The sequence below is a fragment of the Rhinichthys klamathensis genome, unplaced genomic scaffold, assembly GCF_029890125.1.
Source record: "Rhinichthys klamathensis goyatoka isolate OS25496 unplaced genomic scaffold, OSU_Roscu_1.1 h1tg000412l_1, whole genome shotgun sequence".
Taxonomy (NCBI): domain Eukaryota; kingdom Metazoa; phylum Chordata; class Actinopteri; order Cypriniformes; family Leuciscidae; genus Rhinichthys; species Rhinichthys klamathensis.
Genome location: NW_026606912.1, coordinates 403,539 through 426,434, shown reverse-complemented (window position 1 = coordinate 426,434; position 22,896 = coordinate 403,539). Strand labels below are relative to the sequence as shown.

Sequence of the window (22,896 nt, the reverse complement as noted above, 5' to 3'; positions counted from 1 at the left end):
ATATCAGAACCATTGTGTGCAAAAAGCAGCCGATGGAGGATGTCATCAAAAAGAAAATCCCCAGATATACTTCTCATCTTCTCCTCTTCTCCATCTTTTCGTGTATCTTTCATTCACAATTCTCTCTCTTTAGATTTTAGCATCAAAGCCTGATTCCTCAGAGTCAGTGTGGATGATGATGACAATGATTATAATATCCTGTTTGGCAGATGTTTGACTGTTTGGTTTCTTGGTTATTTATTAATTATTTTATTTATTGACCGCTTTTTGTAGTGTGTGTAATGTTAAATGAGGCTTCTTTTTGCTTTTGACTATAGCCTTTGACTAAATGTTTCCCTTTCTGGAGATGATGCATGCATGCCTGTAGCTTATGTCATGACTATATTCCCTGTTGAAAAAAAATATATCTTAAAACAACCTAAGCTGGTCTGATTTGGTCTCCCATCCTGGTCAGGCAGTTTTGTTGGCTGGATTAGAGGGGTTTGGGGCACTTTTTAATCTGGCCACCCAGCTAAACACCATCTTGTCCAGGCTGGGAGACCAGCAACCTAAACCATCAAAGATCAGTAAACCTGCTAAGTTTTTTTCAACAGTGTTTGTTCAGATTTCTTGCCATGGAAATCCCATAGATGTGCCATTCTGACATTGACAACAACATTTTTCTAGGCTACAGATCATAGAGTGAGTGTTTTGTTGTTTGTTGACAAGCTTTTGCTTGACATGAGAGGGAAGCCTCAAAGCTATCGCTAACATGTCTCCTGCACCTGAGCAAAGGTTATTGAAAGTGAAAAATCAGCACATCTGTATAAGATGCACAGTAAAACAGAAAACTGTCCATCTGTCCTGGTATAAAAGACGTTAGGCAAGCACAGTGACCGATTGTAACAGGGCCGTGTATATTTTAACCAGATTCAAAGCAGATGTTGAGGGTCAGACTTTCAGGGGCCTGTTGGCCTGTTGCATACTTTCCATAGAGCAAAGCTGTGCGCGCCTTTAAGTGGATTTTAATAACACTCCTGTAATGAAATGATGAAGGGATAGGGGGTGTGTCATGCCCTGTGCTGTAGACAGGATTGTGGCTGCTTTAGTCTTTCAGCTCAACTCACATTCAAGAACTCAGATGTCTTGATTTCCTTCGGATCTTAAAAAATTCCAGAACGTATAATTAGAACATTATCTCAGCATTCTGGAATATGAGTGTGGAACAAGGTTGGAATGCAGGGTTACCTCACTGTGCAGGACTGTGATTCATCGCACTTTCTGAGCCCTTTTGGAACTGTTTACTAAATACAGCTCTGTGAATTTTGATTATTCGCTCCAAAACAGTATTTGACTACGCTCAGAAACATTCTGTATGTCAGTGAAAGATGAATGGACTGCCAAACTCTCCCTGTACTGCCAAACTGTTAACATCATAGATGTGCTTGTGGAAACACAACTTTTTATTTTCCTTGATTGTGTGGTCTCACTGTCACACAATAGATCATCTAGATTGAAATATCAGTTCAGTGCCTTCTGGGTCTAATGGTTGTGTTTCAGTGGTATCATGGGATGTTAAGAAGTCTAGGCCAGATCTCATAGAAGGAGACAAGGCTGAGAAACACCATCGTGCTGGGATGCCCTTGAACACAACCCAGAAGCAAGGCAGAATGGATTGCTCTGGAAAAGAGAGAAAAGAAAAAAGTAAAAGGGAATGAGAAAATAGATGATCTACATCTCAGAGCCAGAGGCAAACTCCACCCTAATTTCAGTGTCACAGTTTGTAAGAGAAACACAGAACTAAAGTTTGAGCTCCTTGCAGGCCTGTAGTTTCTTTACTCCCATTGGATTATTCCGAGTCAGGAGCGCTGGCATTAACTGATAAGCAGATTTCCACAGAGATAGAGCACTTGTCAATCACAAAGTTCTACAAATCCCGTGATCCTTGCATATTTGTTTATAAAATATTTGGCTTATTGATTATTCCAGCTCCCAATGTTGTACTGCAGTCCTGCAGATTTTACAAGTTAAAAATTGTACAAGTCTACTAATGGGTTTCTACAAAAAGCAGGGTTGTGGTAAATTGTATGTTTATTTTTGTGCATTTAGCGACTTTTACTTTCTAATTGAGTTCCTTGATTTTTATTTCATTTGAATTGAGGTAGCAAATATAATGCAGAATTACAATTTAAATTGGAGCAAACGCAAGTTGAATTTAAAATTATTTGAAATTTTATTTTTACGTAGAAAGGCAAAGATTGTCAAGACAATTTTAAACATTGGCTTGACAGAGGCTTGTTTGAAAGTTTAAACAAATATATTTTGATAGATAGATGGATGGATGGATGGATATTCTTTCATTCTGAAATATGCACAACCCTGGGTTTCCTGTATTAATTTCCACCTAATCCCACTTAAAAAATACTGGCCAAACAAAAAATATAGCGCACAGTCACAGTGCACACAGATTCAGAGTACTGTACATTGTTAGCTTTAACTGGCATTTTGACATTTGTGCTCATGAAATGCCAGGGCACTGTGTGGCAAGGAGAGTCATGCCTATGCTTGTACATCTGTTGTTTGCAGGTTTGCACATGGTCATCCCGTTTTGTGTGTGTATGTGGATGTAGCCTATGTCATTTTGCAGCAGCCATTGGTAAGATGTCCTTAAAGCAGTCGTGTTTATGGGATTATGTGTGTGTAAATACACCGTTATAAAACGGTGTGACAAATGACATCTGTATCTGTATCTGACAACTTAATCATCAGACCGTCCCGCTGGACAGACTCTGAATGAGATGAAAGAAGGAATAAATGAAGGCAAACATAAGGGGGAGAGAAATATGAGAGAGTGGCTGTGTTTAAAAAAACATTTTGGGCAGCTGTGGACAGCTCGCTAGGTTTAGAAACAACCTGGTCATGAATTTATATTGTGCAATAACTGCATTGTATTTTTTTAATATATATAAATGTATGATATAGAAATAGAAAATATAGGCTAGAATTTTATATTAATTTAGAAATTATTTAATTGTTTTTTTCCTTGTGTATTGGCGCTAAACAGCACCTGAAATTATGTTACTTGATGAATCACATGCTAGCTAGTGTCCATCTTTCTGTGCTTGTCACAAAAACGTAAAGACATTGTTATTTTGATCCTCATATATCCATTTGGTTGCATTTACATTTCTTTTTTATGTGTTTTGGAGAGCAAAAATATTTTAACAGGAGATAAAGGAGATTAACAGAATTTCTTTTGTGGAAATGTACAAATTGCAAATATATATATATTTTTTTTTTTGTAGATTATGATTTAAATCACTTTAGTAAATTACCGTATTGTTCAGAATATAAGACGACCCCCACTTTTCAAGATGTACCTTTAGGAATAAGGCTTTTTGAAGACCAAATCTTGTCTTTTAAAGAAAATAATTTCATATGTTTCATATTTGCATTTTTAAGCACTTTATGATACAGCTGCCATAAAATAACCTGAAGTTCTCATTTAGTAGATTTCACACCTTTTTTATGTATAGTGACAGATGCAGGCATTTCAAAAAGGTGTTTGATCCGCATTACCTGTAACCTATCTGATCTAGATTGGATATAAATGTTTTTTCCTTCACATAGCGCTGAAAAGACAGCAGTTTCTCCCTGAAGTCGGAGGGCAAGTGCTAATCCATTACACTTCATCATTCTTACGCCGCATCAAAGAGGCCGCCTCGAGGATATTGACAGGCAAGTACGTCAGTACATAGCTGAAATAAGAAATGATGGGCCTCGCTGGTGGGTATGTTCAGCTCTTTGGCGATTTTAAGTGCCTTCAGCTGGATTTTTTTTCTTTTTCGGCTACGTACTGACACACTTGCCTGTCAGTTTCTTCCAAGCGGTAAGCTTTTCTTTGTCTTTTTGGGATCCCCATCTTCTAACATTACACTCTGACACCGTATTTCTTTGCTGCTTAATGAGAGTTGTTTGACTCGTATTTACACGTATTTGGCCTATTGTTTCGGGTGTATTATTGACATGTAAACGTTTAGACCCCGAATACAAGACGACCCCATTTTTTCAGATGTATTTCCAAGAAAAAAACATAATCTTTTATTCTGAACAATACGGTACATAGGTCATTCTTGCAGTTTGACTTCCATAATAGGGTTACTGGCAAAAAGGGTATGTTTACACGACAAACGATATGCTTAAAACGGAGACTTTTTTTCTTTTGAGTTTTCCGCGTACAGACGACATCATTGTCAAAACGATCCCCATTCACACGGATCCGCAAAAACGACTAAAAAAGCTGTATTCTGCTGCCAGGCCATTAGATGGCTATGAAACACTGTAGATTGAACACATAATACGCATGTGCATGACGTCAGCGATTTCACAGATTCACGTTTTTATTGTTAACATAAAGACTGAATTCAAAGACTTGCACTTTGAAACCTGTTTTCAAAAGTTTGCGTTTTCAGTCACCCAAAACGCCAATGTCGTGTAAATGAACGGCCAAAACGCATAAAAAGTTTTACGTTTTTAGTTGAAACCGGTGTCGTGTAAAAAGCCCCTAAATGGCAAAATCCAAGTTTATTTACCTGTCGAAGCCATTTGGTGCTTGGTAAGTGCTCATTTTTGACAATAGGTTAAGAAAAAGGAAGAGAAAGATGAAGAGAGCAATAGATTCAAGGAGAGAGGATTATAGATGGGTAAAATGAGAAAGTGAAAGAGAGAGACAGAGAGTCAGTTTTGAAGTGTTAATCTGCTCTGTCTCATTAGAGCCTATAACAGCTGCAGAAAACAGCATAACTAGAACATTCACACAACACATACACGCCACAGGCAGTTAGACACAAGCTTACACACACTGGCGAAAGGGACGACCCCGCAGCCCCTGACCCCATGCAAAATATCTCATGATATTTTGGTTGAATTTGGTTCGATTTTAGAGAGATTGTGGTACACATACCATTTGCATAAACTTTTTAATGCTACATACACAGATCAAATAAATATTCACAGGATATGCCAGGTCTGCACAACAAAACTAGCCAGTGCCCAGTCAAAAATAGCCCAATGCTACTTTCTTTGTTTAGGGGTGGGTCTGAGCACCAAATTTGTACACCCTGCTGTGAGACCTTTAACCTGCAGAAAAGAAAATCCACACGTGACAAAAATTATATATATACTTGCCACATAAGTAAAAAATTAGACACGAAATAGTTGAAACATTTTATTAGGTCTTTAAACGTAAAGCTTCCATGGAAAGAGCAGTTGCTAGCGCGGCAAGTTCAAACTAGACGGACATTTAAGAGATACGGTATACAGTCATACCACATTCATTACACAGCATTTCACCAAATAAATAATAATGGAGATAAGAGACACTGATTTCAGATTAAACTGTTTTAAAATCGAATCTGTTTGTATATTATAATCCAACAGTTTACAAAACAATAGTTACAAAATGGCAGCAGATGCGTTTGTATGAAATAAGAGAGAGCGAGTCCATGATACTGGATTGCATGATTAAATAACTGTACACAAAATACTGATTTAACACAATGCAGAAACGCATCCATTCACACACTAGACATGCGTCCACACACTTATTAGCACTCTTTAAATGTAATTTAAAGGATATTAGCTGTCTCCTTATTGACAATTAAGAATGACATTATTCAGTTAAACTTATAAATATTTTATATTATTTTCCATAAACAGTTGGAGCAAAGAAAAAAAATCCACTTCACCTGTAAGTGTCACTCACTCATTTTAATCTATTATGATATTTAAAAGTAATGAGTGCAGCTGATTACTGTTCTGAATGATGTGTAAAGCTTGTAATAAGTTACTGTGTGTAATGGCAATCCATTAAATATTAATAATGAACCCCAATATTAGCCAAGATTTCAAATTGGTCTCCTCAAATCTTTGTCTGGTTTTCTTAGTCTCTCTCCTGCTGTCTGTTGGCATATCTCTCTCTCTCTCTCTCTCTCTCTCTCTCTCTCTCTCTCTCTCTCTCTCTCTCTCTCTCTCTCTCTCTCTCTCTCTCTCTCTCTCTCTCTCTCTCTCTCTCTCTCTCTCTCTCTCTCTCTCTCTCTCTTTCTCTCTCTCTGTCTCTTTTTCTCACTCTGACAGTGGCATGAAAAATGTTGCATTCTGGGCAGAGACTGTGCGTCTGTAATGAGAGGGTTATTAACAGTGATGTTTCAATTAGCACACAAGCTTCCTGTGCAGGTGGAAAGGGAGTGTTTCTGTCAGATATCCTGAACCCTCACTCACCCCGAGAGCTGTCAAGCCTCACTAATGAATACCCCGACACACTGTCCCTGTCTCACTCGCTCCAGTCCCCTTTCAGCTCTATCAGCCTTTCTGCCTTGATTTCTTCCTTTCTTGCTTGCTTTCTATCACTCCTAATATTTAGGGGTTAGGGATTTGAACAAACCTATCCCTAAGAAATAAAAGCCACATCTGGAGATATATAGCGTAAGTGTACTATAAATTAACTTAATATGCTTTAGGTTAATGTACAGTACACAAGTTAAATTACGTATTATATTATATATTATATTATATTTTTCCCCCACTAAATACTCTTCTACTTTGTCATGTCTTTTTCATTATCGTGTTTTTTCTCACTTGTTTTTCAGTTAATTGTATGTGTTATGTGTCTAAGTGAAAAGTAAGCGTATGTGTTATGGGTCACACTGGTGTGAGTTTATTCTCACAGAGGCGAGTGAGAAGGTAATAGGGGATTGGAGAAACGAGAAAGGAAGAGAAAATGAGAAGCGGAGAAGGCGGTGGAATGTTTGTTGTATTTCAGCTTCCCTGGCGGGCGCTGAGCTAACAGGTGGGGATTGCTTCTGCCAAAACACTGCTATTACTATTTACTGTAACCAGAGAACTGTGTGTGTGTCTTTAATTTCCCCTTAAGAGTTTCTCCTTTCTGACGTGAAATATTACAGAAGAATATTAGCGGTAGCGCCACAGATAGAACCAAAGCACATTTTTAAAAATCGGTTTCCTGTGCTAGGAGATAATTGATCTACAAAAGTAGTTTCATATAGTCTTTGGACATAATAGAGTAGGACCCTTACACCACTTTATGTGCGTCTCTTTCTCTATACTACCTGGGCCCTGTTTAGAGGTTTTATGTTTACACACGACCAGGCCTGCGCAAATTTCCACATGAATTGGAACGCCCATTATTCATGCATGTGCCAGTTCCCATTTTGTTTGTTTATAAAATGTTTTGGCTAATTTGATCTTTTTTTTTTTCAGTTACCAATACAAGCACAATACTCTCAGCTGCATTATAGTATAGAATCCTGCAGATATTTGCCCTAAATAGTGGAAAAAGTCTGCAGACTCAGGCCTGAACACGAGGAATGAAATCACTCCTTCATCCAGTCACTCAGAATGAATGTGTCTGGATTAAAAAGGAAATGGTTAAAGGGTGAATATTATGGAAAATGGGCTTTTACTTGCTCTGGTGAAATCGCAGAGTTTGATGTACTGCATAAACACAATAAAGTTTGTATGGGACCAGTTTTCTTCCCTGAGGAGGTCAGGTAAATTCATACTGCATGCATACTTTTTGATTTCAATTTTACATGTTTGTTTTTCACCTGCTGAAATTCTGTAAACAATTATAGAGTAAATTACTGTTTTCTGGCTTACTCACCTCACAAAACTCTTCTAAATTACTTTGATCTGTGTTGAATAGTGTAATTAAAGCTACATTTGTTGTCAGGCTGCCTAGTGCATCTTCATTACAGAATTAAATGTTTTTGTCAACTTTCTAATTAAAATAACACTCCCATCTATGTAAAATAAAACTTTAATACTACACTATACTAATACTAAAAATACTAATATATATATATATATATATATATTAAAATACTTTCATGGACACAAAAATCTTCGCTTGTTTTTCACAGAAGAAAACCATATAGGTTTGGAATGACATGAAGGTGTGTAAATGATTTATACAGTTTTCCTTTTTGGGCGAACTATCCCATTAATACCAACCCATCTGGATCGGTACATGAAATGACAGATGTCCTTATGTTAATAATTGAATTATTTTCACATGCTAAGAGGTTAGCCAATCATAACAGAAGTCCTTTGCACATAAAAGTCTTGAATGCACAGTACAAAAAGCAGCTTGAGGTAGTGAGCGGGTGGAAAATGGTCATAAAATACTAAATCATGGTGCTAGAAACCTTTAGTAAACATTATATGTTGACTTCAGAGGAAAAATATATCAAATGCCACGAAAGTGTGAGATACGACCCCTTTAAATCGAGAACTGTGCAATAAGGCTCAGTCAGGAGCAATGAGCTAGTGTGTTTGTCTATATGTATATGGGAAAGAAAGAAAGAGCTGAACTTGGAAAAAAATCATCACTAAGCAACAGATGTGATGGAGTGGCTGCCATTCTTCAGGTCACAAATGAGGAAAGAGAAACTTGGAGGGGAGAAAATAGAGCTGAGATGGGTGCTGTATAAATGAGCTGGTGCGGGTGGAAACATTGGCATAGTTCTCTTTAAAGATTAGTGGAGCAGGAAAATCCTGGTGCCGGTAGAGGCCGATCCCCCTGGATTAGATCAATTTTACACACCTTTACTAGATTTATGACACACACACATACTTAAACTCACAAAGTCTGAGCTATCATACTTCTTTGGAGCTGGCCTTTCGCCTTCTGCAGTGGAACTTTTAAGCTGCTGATCTTTCTCCGGTGACTTTTTCACAGGATTAAAACTTCCCGCACTAATCTACGGTGGCCTGCAGGTCCCGTTCCTTTCCGAACAAATCCAGGCACAGTCGGATGCGGCACATTTTATAGTGAGGTTCCCCGAGTTGGGCTGAAAGTGAGGGCTATTCCTCTGGCCGACACTAGTGATTTGCTGAATGTCAATTCACACTGGGTCCTGGAGCGAACGAATAAGCATTAATGCTTATTAGCTCTCTGAAAAGGAGGTTATTAAATGTCTTAGGTTCGGTAATGAGCTAAGCTTTAGATTCATGATGTTGAAACGAGTAGAAGCAGCAATCCATCCTCATTATTGAAGAAGACCGGCAGGAGTAGAAGAAAAATGGACAGAGAGAAAGGAGAAATAGAGAGAGAGAAAGAATGTTCTTATTTGTTTTCATTCTTATTCATGTGATATTATACTTTTTGGGATTTCAACTTTTAAGTCTTTTGGAAATGTCAAGAATACTCACACAGTCCAGCAACACATACTGAGGTTATTTTGTAATTCCATGCCTCTATATGTGGATGATTCTTTTTGATTGAAAGTTTGACTACTTCAAATGTGTCAAAATTATACTTTTATCTAAAAATCTGATAATGGCCTTTTAATAATTTTTGGTCGGTGTGATGGTAATAATGTTATGACAGCAGTGACATTTCCTTCAGAAATCATTATAATATGCTAATTTGGCGATTAAGAAACATTTTTTTACCATTATCAAACAAGTATGCTGCTTATTATTTTTGTGGAAACAGTTTACATTTTTTCTAGAGTGGGAGTTGAAAAGTCTGGCAAGGCCCAGAATAGAGGCATTCTGTCTAAGTTAACCTTTAAAAACTTTAATTGAACCTCTTTAAAAATGAGGAAAAGGCAATTAAAGTGACACAATAAAAAGTTTAATGCTATTATAATCTATCCTTTACAACTATCTAAATGTTTTTTTTGCCTTCAGCATGAATCTGTAGTTTCATTCTAGAAGTTCCTAGTTCACTATAAGTGAAGAATCACTCATATAGAAGAGTAAAGGAGGAATAGAAAGAGAGGTGAGTCTGTGTGTGTGAGAGGTGACATCGGATAATCTCCTAATCCTGCTGAGTCATGTTATGAGGGCAGTTTTGTCTGTAATCCGCTGACAGGAATTTGGCACTCTCGGACGTCCAGCTATCCCATGGCTCCCCCCCTCGTTTGTGTCGTTGTGTTTTGCATGCTTCCCCTCTTCAGGATGCATAGTTTTCAAAGCCGGCAGATGGAGACGTGCTGAGATGATTTTTTTTTCTCTCTCTTTGCAACACAAAAGACTTCATGGATTGGCTCGGTCCAGTTCCTGGGAGGCAGAGATAATAACACTCGTCCTAGTTATCAGAGCTGCGCTGAGGGAGAAATCAATCACACACCGTTTAAATGAATCAAACTCTTTTCATCTTATGTATTATATTTTGTCAAATGTCAGAGTCTGTCTACCCATGGGAGGTGTTTTACTCTTGTCAAATTAATCTTCTTTTTTTGGTACTTCAATATGTCTCTGTGTTTTGAGATGTACAGTGTAATGTACTGTATGTGTGCACTGGTTTAAGAATGGATGTTTTATGTTTGTGTACATGCACGCACTAAAAATCCACATGGGGTAAACTACCTAAACAGCTAACCGCCTTTGCACACTGCATTTCATTTAAAAAAATTAAAAAAACAGCATCTTATTCACTCACTCCCCTTAATCCATGTGTAAAATGTGCACTGAGAGTATTTAAATTAAGTTATTGTCATTCAGTCTGGATCACAGTGGTGGAGTGATTTACACCAGATTGATTTATGTTGTTTATTGTTACCTAATTTTCATAATTCGTTCATGTTTTTGTGAATTCCCCTAGAACAGGAGTGTCCAAACCTGCTCCTGGAGGGCCACTGTCCTGCAGAGTTTAGCTCCATCTTGCCTCAACACATCTACCTGGAAGTTTCTGGCGAAGCCACTTGAAGGCAAGCCTTCAACCTTAGCCAAAAAATAATACCTGCTAACTGCAAGGAGATGATATCTAATGGATATCAATGGAGTAGGTGCTTCACTATATTGAACAGTCCTTACAGAAAAACGCAGAGTTTTTTTGTGATTGTTGCGGGCAAAAATTCTTGATTATGCGGCCCGTTTTCTTAAAAAATGCAATGGAATATGCGGGATATTTATGCAATTTTATGAGATGAAATAGCGGGAACTTGCAAAAACTGCAGTTGGATGAAAAAGAGAAAAAAAGTGATTCCCCCAACACCCTGTTCTCACTAGGCAACTACCTTAATGTAAAGAGTAATTTCTTATTACTTCCTATGAAAAGCAAGCATACTACATCACAGAAAGTGCTGGGAATATTTAAGAAAATTGGTGTCCTTAAAGGTTGGATTTTTCCTCATTTTTTTAATTAAGGCATTAAGATCAATTTCCAAAAGATTTTTTTTATTCTTCTTTTTAGTCAACTTTAGCATGGGTGTGTTCACTTATGCTACGCACTGTAGCTATATTTGGGGGACAGTATAGTCCTCAGAATTTAGAAAAATTTTAAGTTTTTTTTTCTACTAACAGTTTTTACTTTTGCTGTTAGTAGAAATGACACACTTTCCCTTTAAAAAACAAAATCTGTGGTATGTCCTAATTTAAATAGCTGTGGGTGTGTGTGCACGCAGTCATGAAGGTGTATGTTGATTCCTTCATTTGATGTCTAGAGGACACAAGAGGCTGTGCTGTGCCATTGCATTATTCATCCACCCTTTCTCTCTCTTTCTTTTCTCTCCATTCACTGCTCATCTGGCTTTGGGAGAGTTTACTAAAAGGATTAGACAGAAAGATTCACCCTCTACTGATAGAATATCATTAAACATCTACCATTGGAAATGTGTGTTTGTGTGGATCTCGATCACACACACACACACACACGGTTCAAATTCAAATATATGCCCCAAATATGATTGGCAGTGACACACAGAGGCTGTCTGATCTCTCTGAATGACATATTCTCTACATCTATGTCGTTCTTCCATGACATGTCATATTTTTGAGATGTACTCCTATGGTAATCGGAACAGCAGCACAGTAAAAAACTTAATGTACTGTCACTTCACACTGATGTGGGTGGCTTGTTACAGAAGCAGGAAAGGCTCTTATAACACCACTTATTCTGTTGTCTGAAAGGTTAACATGAAGACACAGCAATCAGCCTGTCCTTCAGTCAACACACACACACACTCACACAAAGTCGCAATCTGTGAGTCGCAGGGTCGAAACATGTCAGGGTGCCACTGTGGTCTGTCTGCCATCTTGTTAGTGTCTCTTGGTACTGATTGTCCAGTAGCGGTGTGAATGAGAGAGAGAGCGAGAGAGAGAGAGGGGAGTAGGTTAGTTGTTAGAGCATTCTGGGAGCACAAAGTGTCTCTCATTCTGTTTTGTAATTGTTACGAGCTTTTTAGTTCTACCAAAATGCCAGCGAGCTTTTTAGTTCTACCAAAATGCCAGCTTTTGCTTGCATCTTGGTACAGTTTGTGTCTATTGGTTTACCCAGATGAAATTTTATTGCTCAGTGGATTTTTTTTTTTTTTTCAAAACTTGGGAAATTTAAAAGGACTTTTTTTTTTTTTTTTTTAAGTGACCCAAAAATGAAAACCCCATAATTTACTCACCCTCAAGTCGTTCCAAACCTGTATGACTTAACTTTTTTTCTTTCTAATGACATTTGAGAGCAACAGTGGGGGGCATGTTGTTTTTGGAAGAGCACGATGGTAAGTAAAGACAACATTTTCTTACACTATAAAAATGGAGGGGCCGTGGCCCCACTGTGTCTTTGAGAAACAATTGCGATATGAAAGATGTCTCATTTGTGATGTATTTTTTCCATGAATAGATGTCGTGTCTTATATAAAGCAGTCCATATCTCTCTCTCTTTGTTATTCGTGTCTTTGTCTTAATCTTTCTTTTTTTAGTCCTGGCTCAGTGGAGGTTGTCCTGCTTCATTTCCCTATTTCCACTCTGGCCTGGTTCACAAACGTATTTATAGATGTCTCCTCAGGCCCCTGGCAACACACACGTGTTCCCCTGGTTTTTGTCTTAGATGCACCATCTCCTGATCCTGTAACGTGTATAGCAGGGTTGGATCTGTTTTTGTCTTGCCATGACACCGTTAATGTACTACGCATCAGATCAGATGTTTGTACGCTTTCAGTTGTTTTGTGCTAGTGATGTTGTATCATACTGTAGTGTTATATAAGAGCCCCGACAGGTGCAGCCAAGTTTCTTATATTAGAGTGAGAAAGAGCGAGAGAGGATATCATGCTGTGCACAGAAAAGTGCGATAAATGCCAAACATTCTCTGATAGAACACAAGGTAATTATGAAAGCGCAGAGAGGATGCACTCTACGGGGTGCAGGGGTGTGTTTCCTCCAACATCAAGAGCAGGTTATGTGGACAGGTTTTTTTGTTGTCTGTGTAAAACATTGTCCCTACACTACATTTCAAAAGTTTGATATTTTTTGTTTTGTTTATTAAATTAATAGTTTTATTCAGCAAGGATGCATTTAATTGATCAAAAGTGACATTTGTAATGTTACAAAGGATTTCAAATAAATTCTGCTCTTCAGAACTTTCAGAAACATGTACCATGGTTTCCTCAAAAAATATTAAGCTGCACACCTGTTTTCAACATTGATAATAAAAAAAAGTCACCAAATATTAGAATGATTTCTGAAGGATCATGTGACCTGATGACTGGGATAATGACTGCTGGAAATTCAGCTTTGCTATCACAGGAATAAATAACATTTAAAAAACATATTCAAATAGAAAACAGTAATGTTAAATAGTAATAATATTTAAATAAATGCAGCATTGGTGAGCATAAAATCTTAAATATATATAAAAAAATCTTACCAACCCGGGGCCCCAATTTTTTTTAATGGTAATGTATAACCTTTCAAGACAGTCCTACCATGATCTCTGAGATTATTAAATAATATATGCGTCAGTAGAAGACATAAGTTCCTTTCCAAAAAAAAAAAAATTATTAAAGTACCCCTGTAGTCAATCATTTTATCCCTTAAAACTCATCTTTGATCACCAAAATTACATATTTAAACGTTTTTTTTCCCTTGAAAAAAAATTCTTCATGCCTAAAATGCTTGAATGTAACTCTACACACTTGCCTCATTTAGTATACGCGGTTCTATGAATATGCAAATTAGCCCCGCCTCCATTCACTCACACCAGCTCAGAGATCCACTTGTTGACGTGATTGGTTAAAAGGTAGTTTGTGTCGTCAGAAACAACAGTGATTTCAAACCTCGTTTTTGAGACTCTCTTTGTTTCACTGCAGTTTTAAGGAGAAAATACTCAGCAATGGTGTTGACTTATGAATTTGCACATGGCTTGTCTTAAAGCATATTAAAACATTACATAGAAATATAAACAACATTAAAAGCTGGATTTTCACCACAGGTGGACTTTAAATCAACCAATCAGAAAAGTTGTTGTTAAAATATAAACCGTAACCACACCAAAAGCAGCAAACTCCTAAGAGGCATTAGCCAATTATGTAACCAAATGTGAAAATATATTGCATTTTATACTAATATAAATCTACAGTAAAACCAAAGTGGAGATGTGGTTCATGATCTCAGTGCTGGTAGAACTTTTCATTGGCCTGGTTTCCATTACAGATTTGCTCCAAACTTTTGCAATATTTTCTAAATGTCGATAAAAAGACTATTGCGAAATGACTGCATAACTATTTCTCTCGCACGATAAGTCATTCCAAAAATCATGGCAATGGATGGATTAAGTTTAACACAGACACCCCACTAGCCATTATTTTTAAATCGAAGGATACGTAGACTTGTTATCCAAGCATTAATGGCAAGGAAAGCCCCTTATACTTGGGAGCGGCCACATATGAGGTGTTTCTTCCTCCTATATGCTTCGAGGTCTTGATAAATTGTGGCATTTCTTTGTTGTTTAGAATCCAGTATTCATGTAAGTCTTTTATGAGTTTAATAAAGAGCTTTGACGTATGCCAGGTGACCTGTAAATGCGAAAAAAAACTGTTTCCATTGCAGTTTTGCGAAATAATCCTTTTTCGAGTTGTCTGAAACACCACCTCATATGAGCGTAAAACCTTTTTTGCGATATATGGGAGTTTTTGCGAAATTGACGTGTTTCCATTGGACGTATTTTCAATTCACAATTTCAATTTGCGCAATTTGAAGGGTAATGGAAACGCAGATATTAAAGACTTTTTCTCTATGGAGGAAATTAATGGGAAAAATACTTTGGGAACTTAGGCCACTGAAAAAGTGGGCGGTGAATGTTGCACTTTATTGTACATTTAAAAACAACATATCTTCAGATTGGATGTGAGTGTCACGCTGGTTCAAGTTCAGCCTGGACACACAATTTGCCTTTTTGCTGAAAACGTGTCACATTGCGCCTTGTCACATTAGGACACCATGTTAGCAAATCATTTATGTCAGAGCTGTGTGACCCAGAAGTTAGCTTGGCCACATTGAGGCCGGCACCCGTGCGGGTGACGCAAATTTGAATCCTGTTTAAAACTTAAACAATTGTGTATGTGTAACGATATGAATTTCTTTACTGAGAATTATTTGTGTCTAAGGGCATGCCGGGAAGCCAGAGGGCACTTTATTCCTCTTCCACTCTTTAAATGAATGACTGCAAGCAAATAGATATCCCAGGGACTATCTGTCTCTCTCACTCTCACTTTTATTTTCTATTGCTGGTCTTATATTTTTCACTCTTTCATTCTTTCACACCTTATTCCCCCATTCTGCTTTTCCATTTTTTTGAGGGAGAGAGAGAAATGAGAGAGAACATAAATAATGAAACGGGTTGAAGGGTAGATTCGGTTATCTGGGCAGACAACCCAGCCCCTCAGGATTTGAAGCACACATGCATGAACTGAAAAACACACTCACACACACACACACACACACACACACACACACACACACACACACACACACACACACACACACACACACACACACACACACACACACACACACACACACACACACTAGCTCACAGAAACATAGACCATGAAAAAGAGAGATGGACAGTTGATGTTGATCATGAGTACAGTATGTACGACAGCAGAATGAATTTCAAGATACTAAATGTCTTTTGAAAATGTAATTTTCTGTGAAGGAGATACTGTAGAACTGTATGTATCTCTGAATAAAAACAGTAAAAGTCAATAGAAAGCTCCCACAGGGATGGAAAAACAAACATGTGTGACTGCATTGAAATCATCTTTAATGTATTAGATGTATCATGGAAAAACTCAGATGCCATAAACCAATAAGAGCCTGAAACCACCGTAACCATAAAAGTTAAACCATAAAAACTGACCAGCTAAGAGTGAGACCGATGAGCAAGACTGAGCAAGCTAACTGAACAAGGCAACCGACTCTTTTCTGCTTCTAGACAGCATCTGTTGGGGCGCTAACTGTTGTTTGTCCTGGCTGATGTTCAAGTCACTTCTAATTGTATCATTGATCTTCAGTTGTTAGTGTTGGAAGAGATGTTCATCGGATCTTCAGCTGCCCATGGCTGATGTCAATGAATATAATCAATCATATTCTGTCACATAGAATAAGCCAGGTGTCAACTGTGCATCGGTGTGCAAGTGCTTCAGTTGAGCTGTGCTTTTACATGAGTCATATGAGTATAGTTTTGAATGTGACTTATAGTATGATGACTCAAGTAGGTGTTTTGGTGCTGCTGGTGAATTGGTAGAACTGAAGGGCAAGGTAGTTGTGGTGATGCTAGTTTACCATGGTAGTTTGATTAATCAAATTAAGTAGCCTACTGTATATTCATGCACTCATAATCACCCTTATAAAAGTTTGTTATGCTGCTTAATATTTTTGATTTTGCTTATTTTATATTGATAAATTATAAAGTTCAAAAGAAAAACTTATTTGAAAAATAAATATTTTGTAACATTGTAAATGTCTTTACTGTCAATAAATGTAATGCAGCATTGCTGAACAGAAATATACATTTCAACCACACACACACAAAAAAAAAATCATAAAATGGCTTACACAGTGAACACAAGTTCACCTGTGCATTTGCATCATTTTGAGCAGATGCAGGTTGCAATGTTGCATTTTTGAAAAATCTTGTTGGTACGTTCAACACTGTTAGGGGACTAACCAGCACACCACCATTCCATGAGGACCAGTAATGCTGGTCTTTTCTGCAGGGCTGGAGGATTTGATCTTACTTACAGCTAAAATTGGGCTTTGGGGGAGTTGAGGAGCTCAAACACTGTTCCTTTACAGCTTTATAACTTTTCAGATACAGACACACACAAAATGAGCATGCAACATATTTATAGCATTTACTCAATCACCTGCAAAAACACGCCAGACTAATACAAACAACCCTTTTACACACACACACACACACACACACATACAGAGGGAGAGAGAGAGATACCCTTCTTTCCATCTCTGCTAGGACCGTTTTTGAAAAGCTTTATGCAAAAACAAGTATCGTCTCTACTCTCTATCAATAAAGTCTGATATGATTCATTAATCAGACTGAATAAGGGGTGGCTCTAAATCTTACTTCCATTACTGATCTGAGGCCAGACGACCATCAGTGCTGCTGTATAATTACAGGAAAGAGCTGCTGCATCCTTTTACTGTTCAATGACGCCATTAGACTTAAAAAGTGCTTTCATTAATTTTCAGCGTCCACTGGCCAAACTAACTTGCGCCGCATCGCTAAATCAGCAGTAATACCTCCTATTAAACTTCTGAGTCTAATGTGGATGTTCAGGGGGATTGTTTAAAAATTGGATTATTTGAACAGATTTGTGGAATATGAGGATTTCATGAGTTGGGCAAATGATGAAGTCTAGAGTCATGAGTATATCAGCAGTTGTTTTGTGGTGAAGATATTACAACAACAGGAGGAACATTGCCATTTCTTTTATAGCTCTCTGTTCCTTTAGCATCCTTGTAACTGCTAATAAAGTGCTATCTTTAGCTAACTCTATTATCTTGAGTTGGTGTAGCCTTACAATAGCTGCAGTGATGTTTATGGGTATAATGAACATTTTGGTATTAAATTGGATCCTTCCGGTGTGCTGTAAAGGGGGAAATAGGAATAGTGTGATACAGAGATGTTATCCGTTTAAAGGGATAGTTCACCCAAAAAATGAATTTCTGTCTTCTGCTGAACAGAAAAGAAGATATTTTGAATTATATGGTTAACCAAAGTTGATGGGCCCCATTGACTTCCATAGTATGGGAAAATAATACTATGGAAGTCAATGGGGCCCATTAACTATTCATACAGGTTTGGAACAACTTGAGGGTGAGTAAATTATGGCAGAATTTTCATTTTTGGGTGAACTATCCCTTTAAGTTATGGTTCTCTATGCATTTTATGTCCCTTTGTTAAGCTCCTCCCACCTAAGTGCTGCTAACTCAACAGGAATGAACTGGAAAACAGTGAGTAAAATGAGCTCAGAAAGTGGCTAAAATTTATTTCATCATCATTCCTACATTTGGAATGTATCATGACATTGTAAAGCATTTTTCTTCCCTTTCACTGTAAAGAAATTGATAAATTATGCTATATTAAAAACTGAAGAGACTACAAAACCGAAACAAATTCTTATCACAGTCATTTGACTGAAATAGAAATTGAAATAGAAAAGGCTCATTTGAAAGCGATTATAAGTGATAAAATCAGTTTAAATCAGAAAGTATCACGTACGCGCACAGTCGAACTCCCAGCCTTGCAAACTTCTTACTACTTTTGACGCATGCGCAGTTTTGAGCAATCTCTCGCCACGAGTTACAACCCTCTTAAATATCTTTGTATTCTTGCTAGAGTTGTACATATGAGGGTACTTTCTAACCTTTTCGCACGATCTCTCGTCTATGTAGGCCTCCATGTTCGCTGTAGCTCGCATGCGTTCCGTTCTGTTCTGTTTATGCGGTTTTTTTTCAACTACCTTGTGAATCGACACCCTCAGGGCACGGTTACTACCTTGTGGATACACTAATTACTGCAAAAAAATTAAATGTGCATGTGCGACCGGTTACAAAAGTCTGGCGTTGTGCGTACAGGCACGCATACTCGCTGATTCGCTGATTCTCGCGTACGTGTAAAAAGTGAAGTATACTTTGGCCTTAAGTGAACACAAATGTTTCTACAACATACCCAATATGGCACTGTGAAATGTGCAGTTGCTATCAACACTACAACCTGAATCAGTATGTAGGCCTACATGAGTCGGCATTAATTATTAAAATGAATTTACCTTGAAGCAAATGTAGGTGCTGTTACTGATGCTCTGCATGTTCATTAAGGAATGAAGGCTGAGACTAAGTGTAATACAGTGTGTGCTTATCAAGAAATTTAAATCTTTTAAATCTTAAATGTTGTACCAATTTTTTTAATAAAATTACATTTAAAACTATACACAGATCTTGCATAGACTTACCAGTGTTATTTTAGTATTATTTGTATACTATTGTAGTATTTCTTAAATACTTTGAATTAGCTTTTATTTTTATATATTTGTTATTTTAATGTTAGTTTGTTTTTAGAATTTTTATGTGCTTTTGTCATGTTTATAATTGTTTTATATTTTTTTTGTTCAAATTTTTTTTTTAGGAATTTTAGTACTTCAACATTTCAAATTTTCATTTAAGTTTTTTTAAGTTAGAGTTTTTCATCTAATATAATTTTATTTTATGCCTTTATTTAGATTACCAGGTTTGTCAACAATGAGAATTACATTAGAAATAAACAGAGCAATTCCATAAGGGTTAGGGTCCTCACACCATTGGTGCTCTGGCCCTAATTAGCAAAAGCTTGTCTGAGAAATCTTTGGATTGCAACCATAGCCAAGGTATGATTGATCAGTTATGGTAAGCATCTTTTCTATGAACAGTAACTTTTAGGGTTGAACTAAACCAAGAGGTCGTGATAAGATTCTGTATTGAAATTAAAGGTAAGGTGTGGAGGAAATTGGGATTAGAGTTGGATACATTTTGGGTTTTCTTAAAGGATTAGGATTAAAGTTAGATTTAAGGTTTGGGGGTGGTTTGGAATTGACTCAGTGAAATATTAAAGTTCAGGGTTAGGGTGAAAGATGAGGCTGGGAATGAGGAAACGGTTAGGATTGAGGATAGAGCTTAAATAATGGGTTTAGGTTGAGGACAGATTTAAGGTTAGGGTGTTCATTGTGTCATTGTCACCCTGGGGATGGTGTAACACAAAAAGAGCAACACTCCGAGAGTGAGAGACTGTGTTTGTTGTGCGTGTGTAGGCAGCTCTGCTCCTTTTATAACTCATTCCCTGCAGGGTGTGGCCAGGACAGGCAAGGACAGCCACCCGCCACACACACATACACACACACACACACTGTGCTCCGGGTCTTGTGTCTGTGGGATCTGAATATTGTCATGATGGGTTGAGACCTTCAGTCACTCAAACTGCTCTGAGTCAAAAAGCATACAATGACATAGATGCCCCCCCCCCCTCCTCTCTCTCTCTCTCTCTCTCTCTCCTTGCTTCATCTCTATCTCGTTCTCTCTTTCTCTTTTTGCTGAGGGCAGGTTGTCCAGTCCACTAAGAGGACAGAGACACTGATAAGTGTGTGTATCTGTGTGTGTCCTTCCCGATGGTTCCTGTAGTCTGAGGTCTATGTCCAGTTCTGTCAGCTGAGGCTCAGACCAGCTTTAGTCTGTTTAGGCTTTAGACTTGAACTGCAAGTGAAATGTGACTTTACCTTTGATGCAATAACTAAAGATCAAAGGGAAAATCTTGTAATTTTGCTTTTTACTTTTAAACAAAAATATGATCAAAAATATAATCACTAATTTGTTGTCTTGTTTTATGTATCTTGTTTTATGTATTAAAGCTTTTTTATGCATAGGGATGCACAATATATTGGTACGATATTAGTTATTGGCAGAGAAATAATACTTTTCTTTTATTTAGCCACATTGGATATATCAGCTGATATTGGATATTTAATTGTGCATGCTCATTTCCCCTTTACATTTAGATTAATATTGCCATCATCTTATGGTGTCATAGTGTTTGGTTTTTAATGTATTATGACAAAATTGTATAGAATTTTAATATTGATAATAAAGTTAATATTGTATAAAAGCATCTGCTAAAGTAAATATAACACATCATATAATATAAGATGTACGTGCATTACCACTTTCATAAAACATGCTGAGTTTATGATGTCATAACACAAGAACAGTTATATAGAATTATGTGTATAGTTAAAAGCCACATCACACCATTTGTAGTGGACTCTCTTTCATAGTGGTCGATCGATATTTCGCCAAGGCCCTTATTTCGGCCGGTATTTGGCTTTTTTTTTTTTATATATCGAATAATACATTATTAGATAGACGTGTTAAACAAAGAAACGACATAGGAAAAAGTATTATAGGGTTTACTTTTATATTAATAGCAATAAAAAGACAAACACTATAATACATTCTCATTTATCGTCAGCATTCAGCAAATATGCATTTGTATCATTTAAACAAATATTTGAATTTCTAATAAACATTACATTTTTCAAACCTCGCAGACTTTGTCGAATCTAGCTGTGAGATGTTCTGAAGTGCGCATTTGTACTCTTTCATCAGACAATTAAAATCTTAATACATGCTCCTGGTGTTGTTGTGCAAGATTATTCAGGGCATATTTAATAAATAAATAAAAATACTTATAATAAAATCAAATCCCACCCTGCAATATTTTCCCATTCCACTCGGAAATACTCAGAAATTGCCGAAGAAAATCCATTGAGAATGCCATTTTGTCTTTAAAATGTCACACGAATGTTGCTGCTTTTCAAATTTAAGCACATTTTCCCATCTGTGGTTACTGAAGTTGACTCAGTCATCAGTCCTTCCATCATTCCTTCCTTTCTGTCTCTCCTTCCTTCTCGAGTGAGAAAACAGCAAACGGATTTACAGCTCCCACAGTAATGAGTGTGAACTGCAGTAAGAGCAGGCCACAGCAGGGGGGAACAGGGGGAGAAGAAAAGAAACTAGTAGGAGTGAGCGGATAAAGAAAGAGAGAAGGAAAATTAGCATATCCATCTTTCGTTTTGGGTTATTAGTGCTGCTACTGTTAGTGGATTTAATGGCTTTGAGTCTGAATGTAAAAGACTCCTGCTGTCCAGACGAACAGCCCTGGTTCTATCCAGAAGGGTCAAGCTAGTCAAGCTGTTTTTGAACATTAGTTAGGTTATCCAGCTCAATTACGTCTCTACCGGTTTAGTCAAGGTGTTCTACTAGCTCTAACTGGACAGAGATAGTTTACAAGGTCAAATTTTGGAAAATAGTTAGGCTGGAATACACCCCCTGATTTTAAAGTCTGGACTAGTCAGTGCTAGTTGTTGAAAGTCAGAGCCATCCTAATTTTGAACAGTCAAAGTTGACAGATTTCGGAGTAAATTGCATAGTGGGCACAGTTTTTTAGCTTCAGTCCATGATTCTATCCAGTTGTCGGTTGCCAGCTGACTTTAGAACACACATTGTTTTAATCTGCCTCGCGTCTCCTAGCAGCAAGGTTCATGTTTCTTTGTGAGTTTGTTCTGTTCGCAATGACTTGTAGTCTGGTAGTGTGTGATGCTCAGTTGGCTAGTGTATTATGCCTAGTGTTTTGAAAATCTGTTCAGATTTATAAAGTAGTTTAGTGTATTCCTGCCTTTAGTCAAGGTGGTTTAATTGACTATAATTAGGTTAACCAAGATGGTCTTCTAATTAAGCCATCTGCTATTCTAGCTGATCAATCAACCAAACCCCTTTGGACCAGACAGACCAGCTCCAAACCTCAAGAAACCATGTAAAACATACCTGGATTTTCCACCTCAACATTTTTCGGATCAGCGGTCAAGGTCATTGCAGTGTTTTTGGATGGAGAATGGGTCTTTCTGGATCTCCTGATGATATTTGGCTTCTCTTTGCACTATTTGGATGCCGTTTCACAGAGAAAATGGCGAGGGAGGGCTCGTTAAATGAAAAACAAGAGAGACTGCAGGTGACGCTGAGGGAGGTGAGCAAGATTGACGTAAATTGCCAGCATTTGAATCGTTGTTG

General features: G+C 37.4%; 1 protein-coding gene across 3 annotated transcripts in view; it reads left to right on the top strand.

Annotated features, from left to right (window-relative positions):
* The window catches only part of slc8a1b (solute carrier family 8 member 1b), a 95,307-nt gene that overhangs the window by 3,751 nt on the left and 68,660 nt on the right, over positions 1–22,896 (top strand). The window lies entirely within an intron of this gene.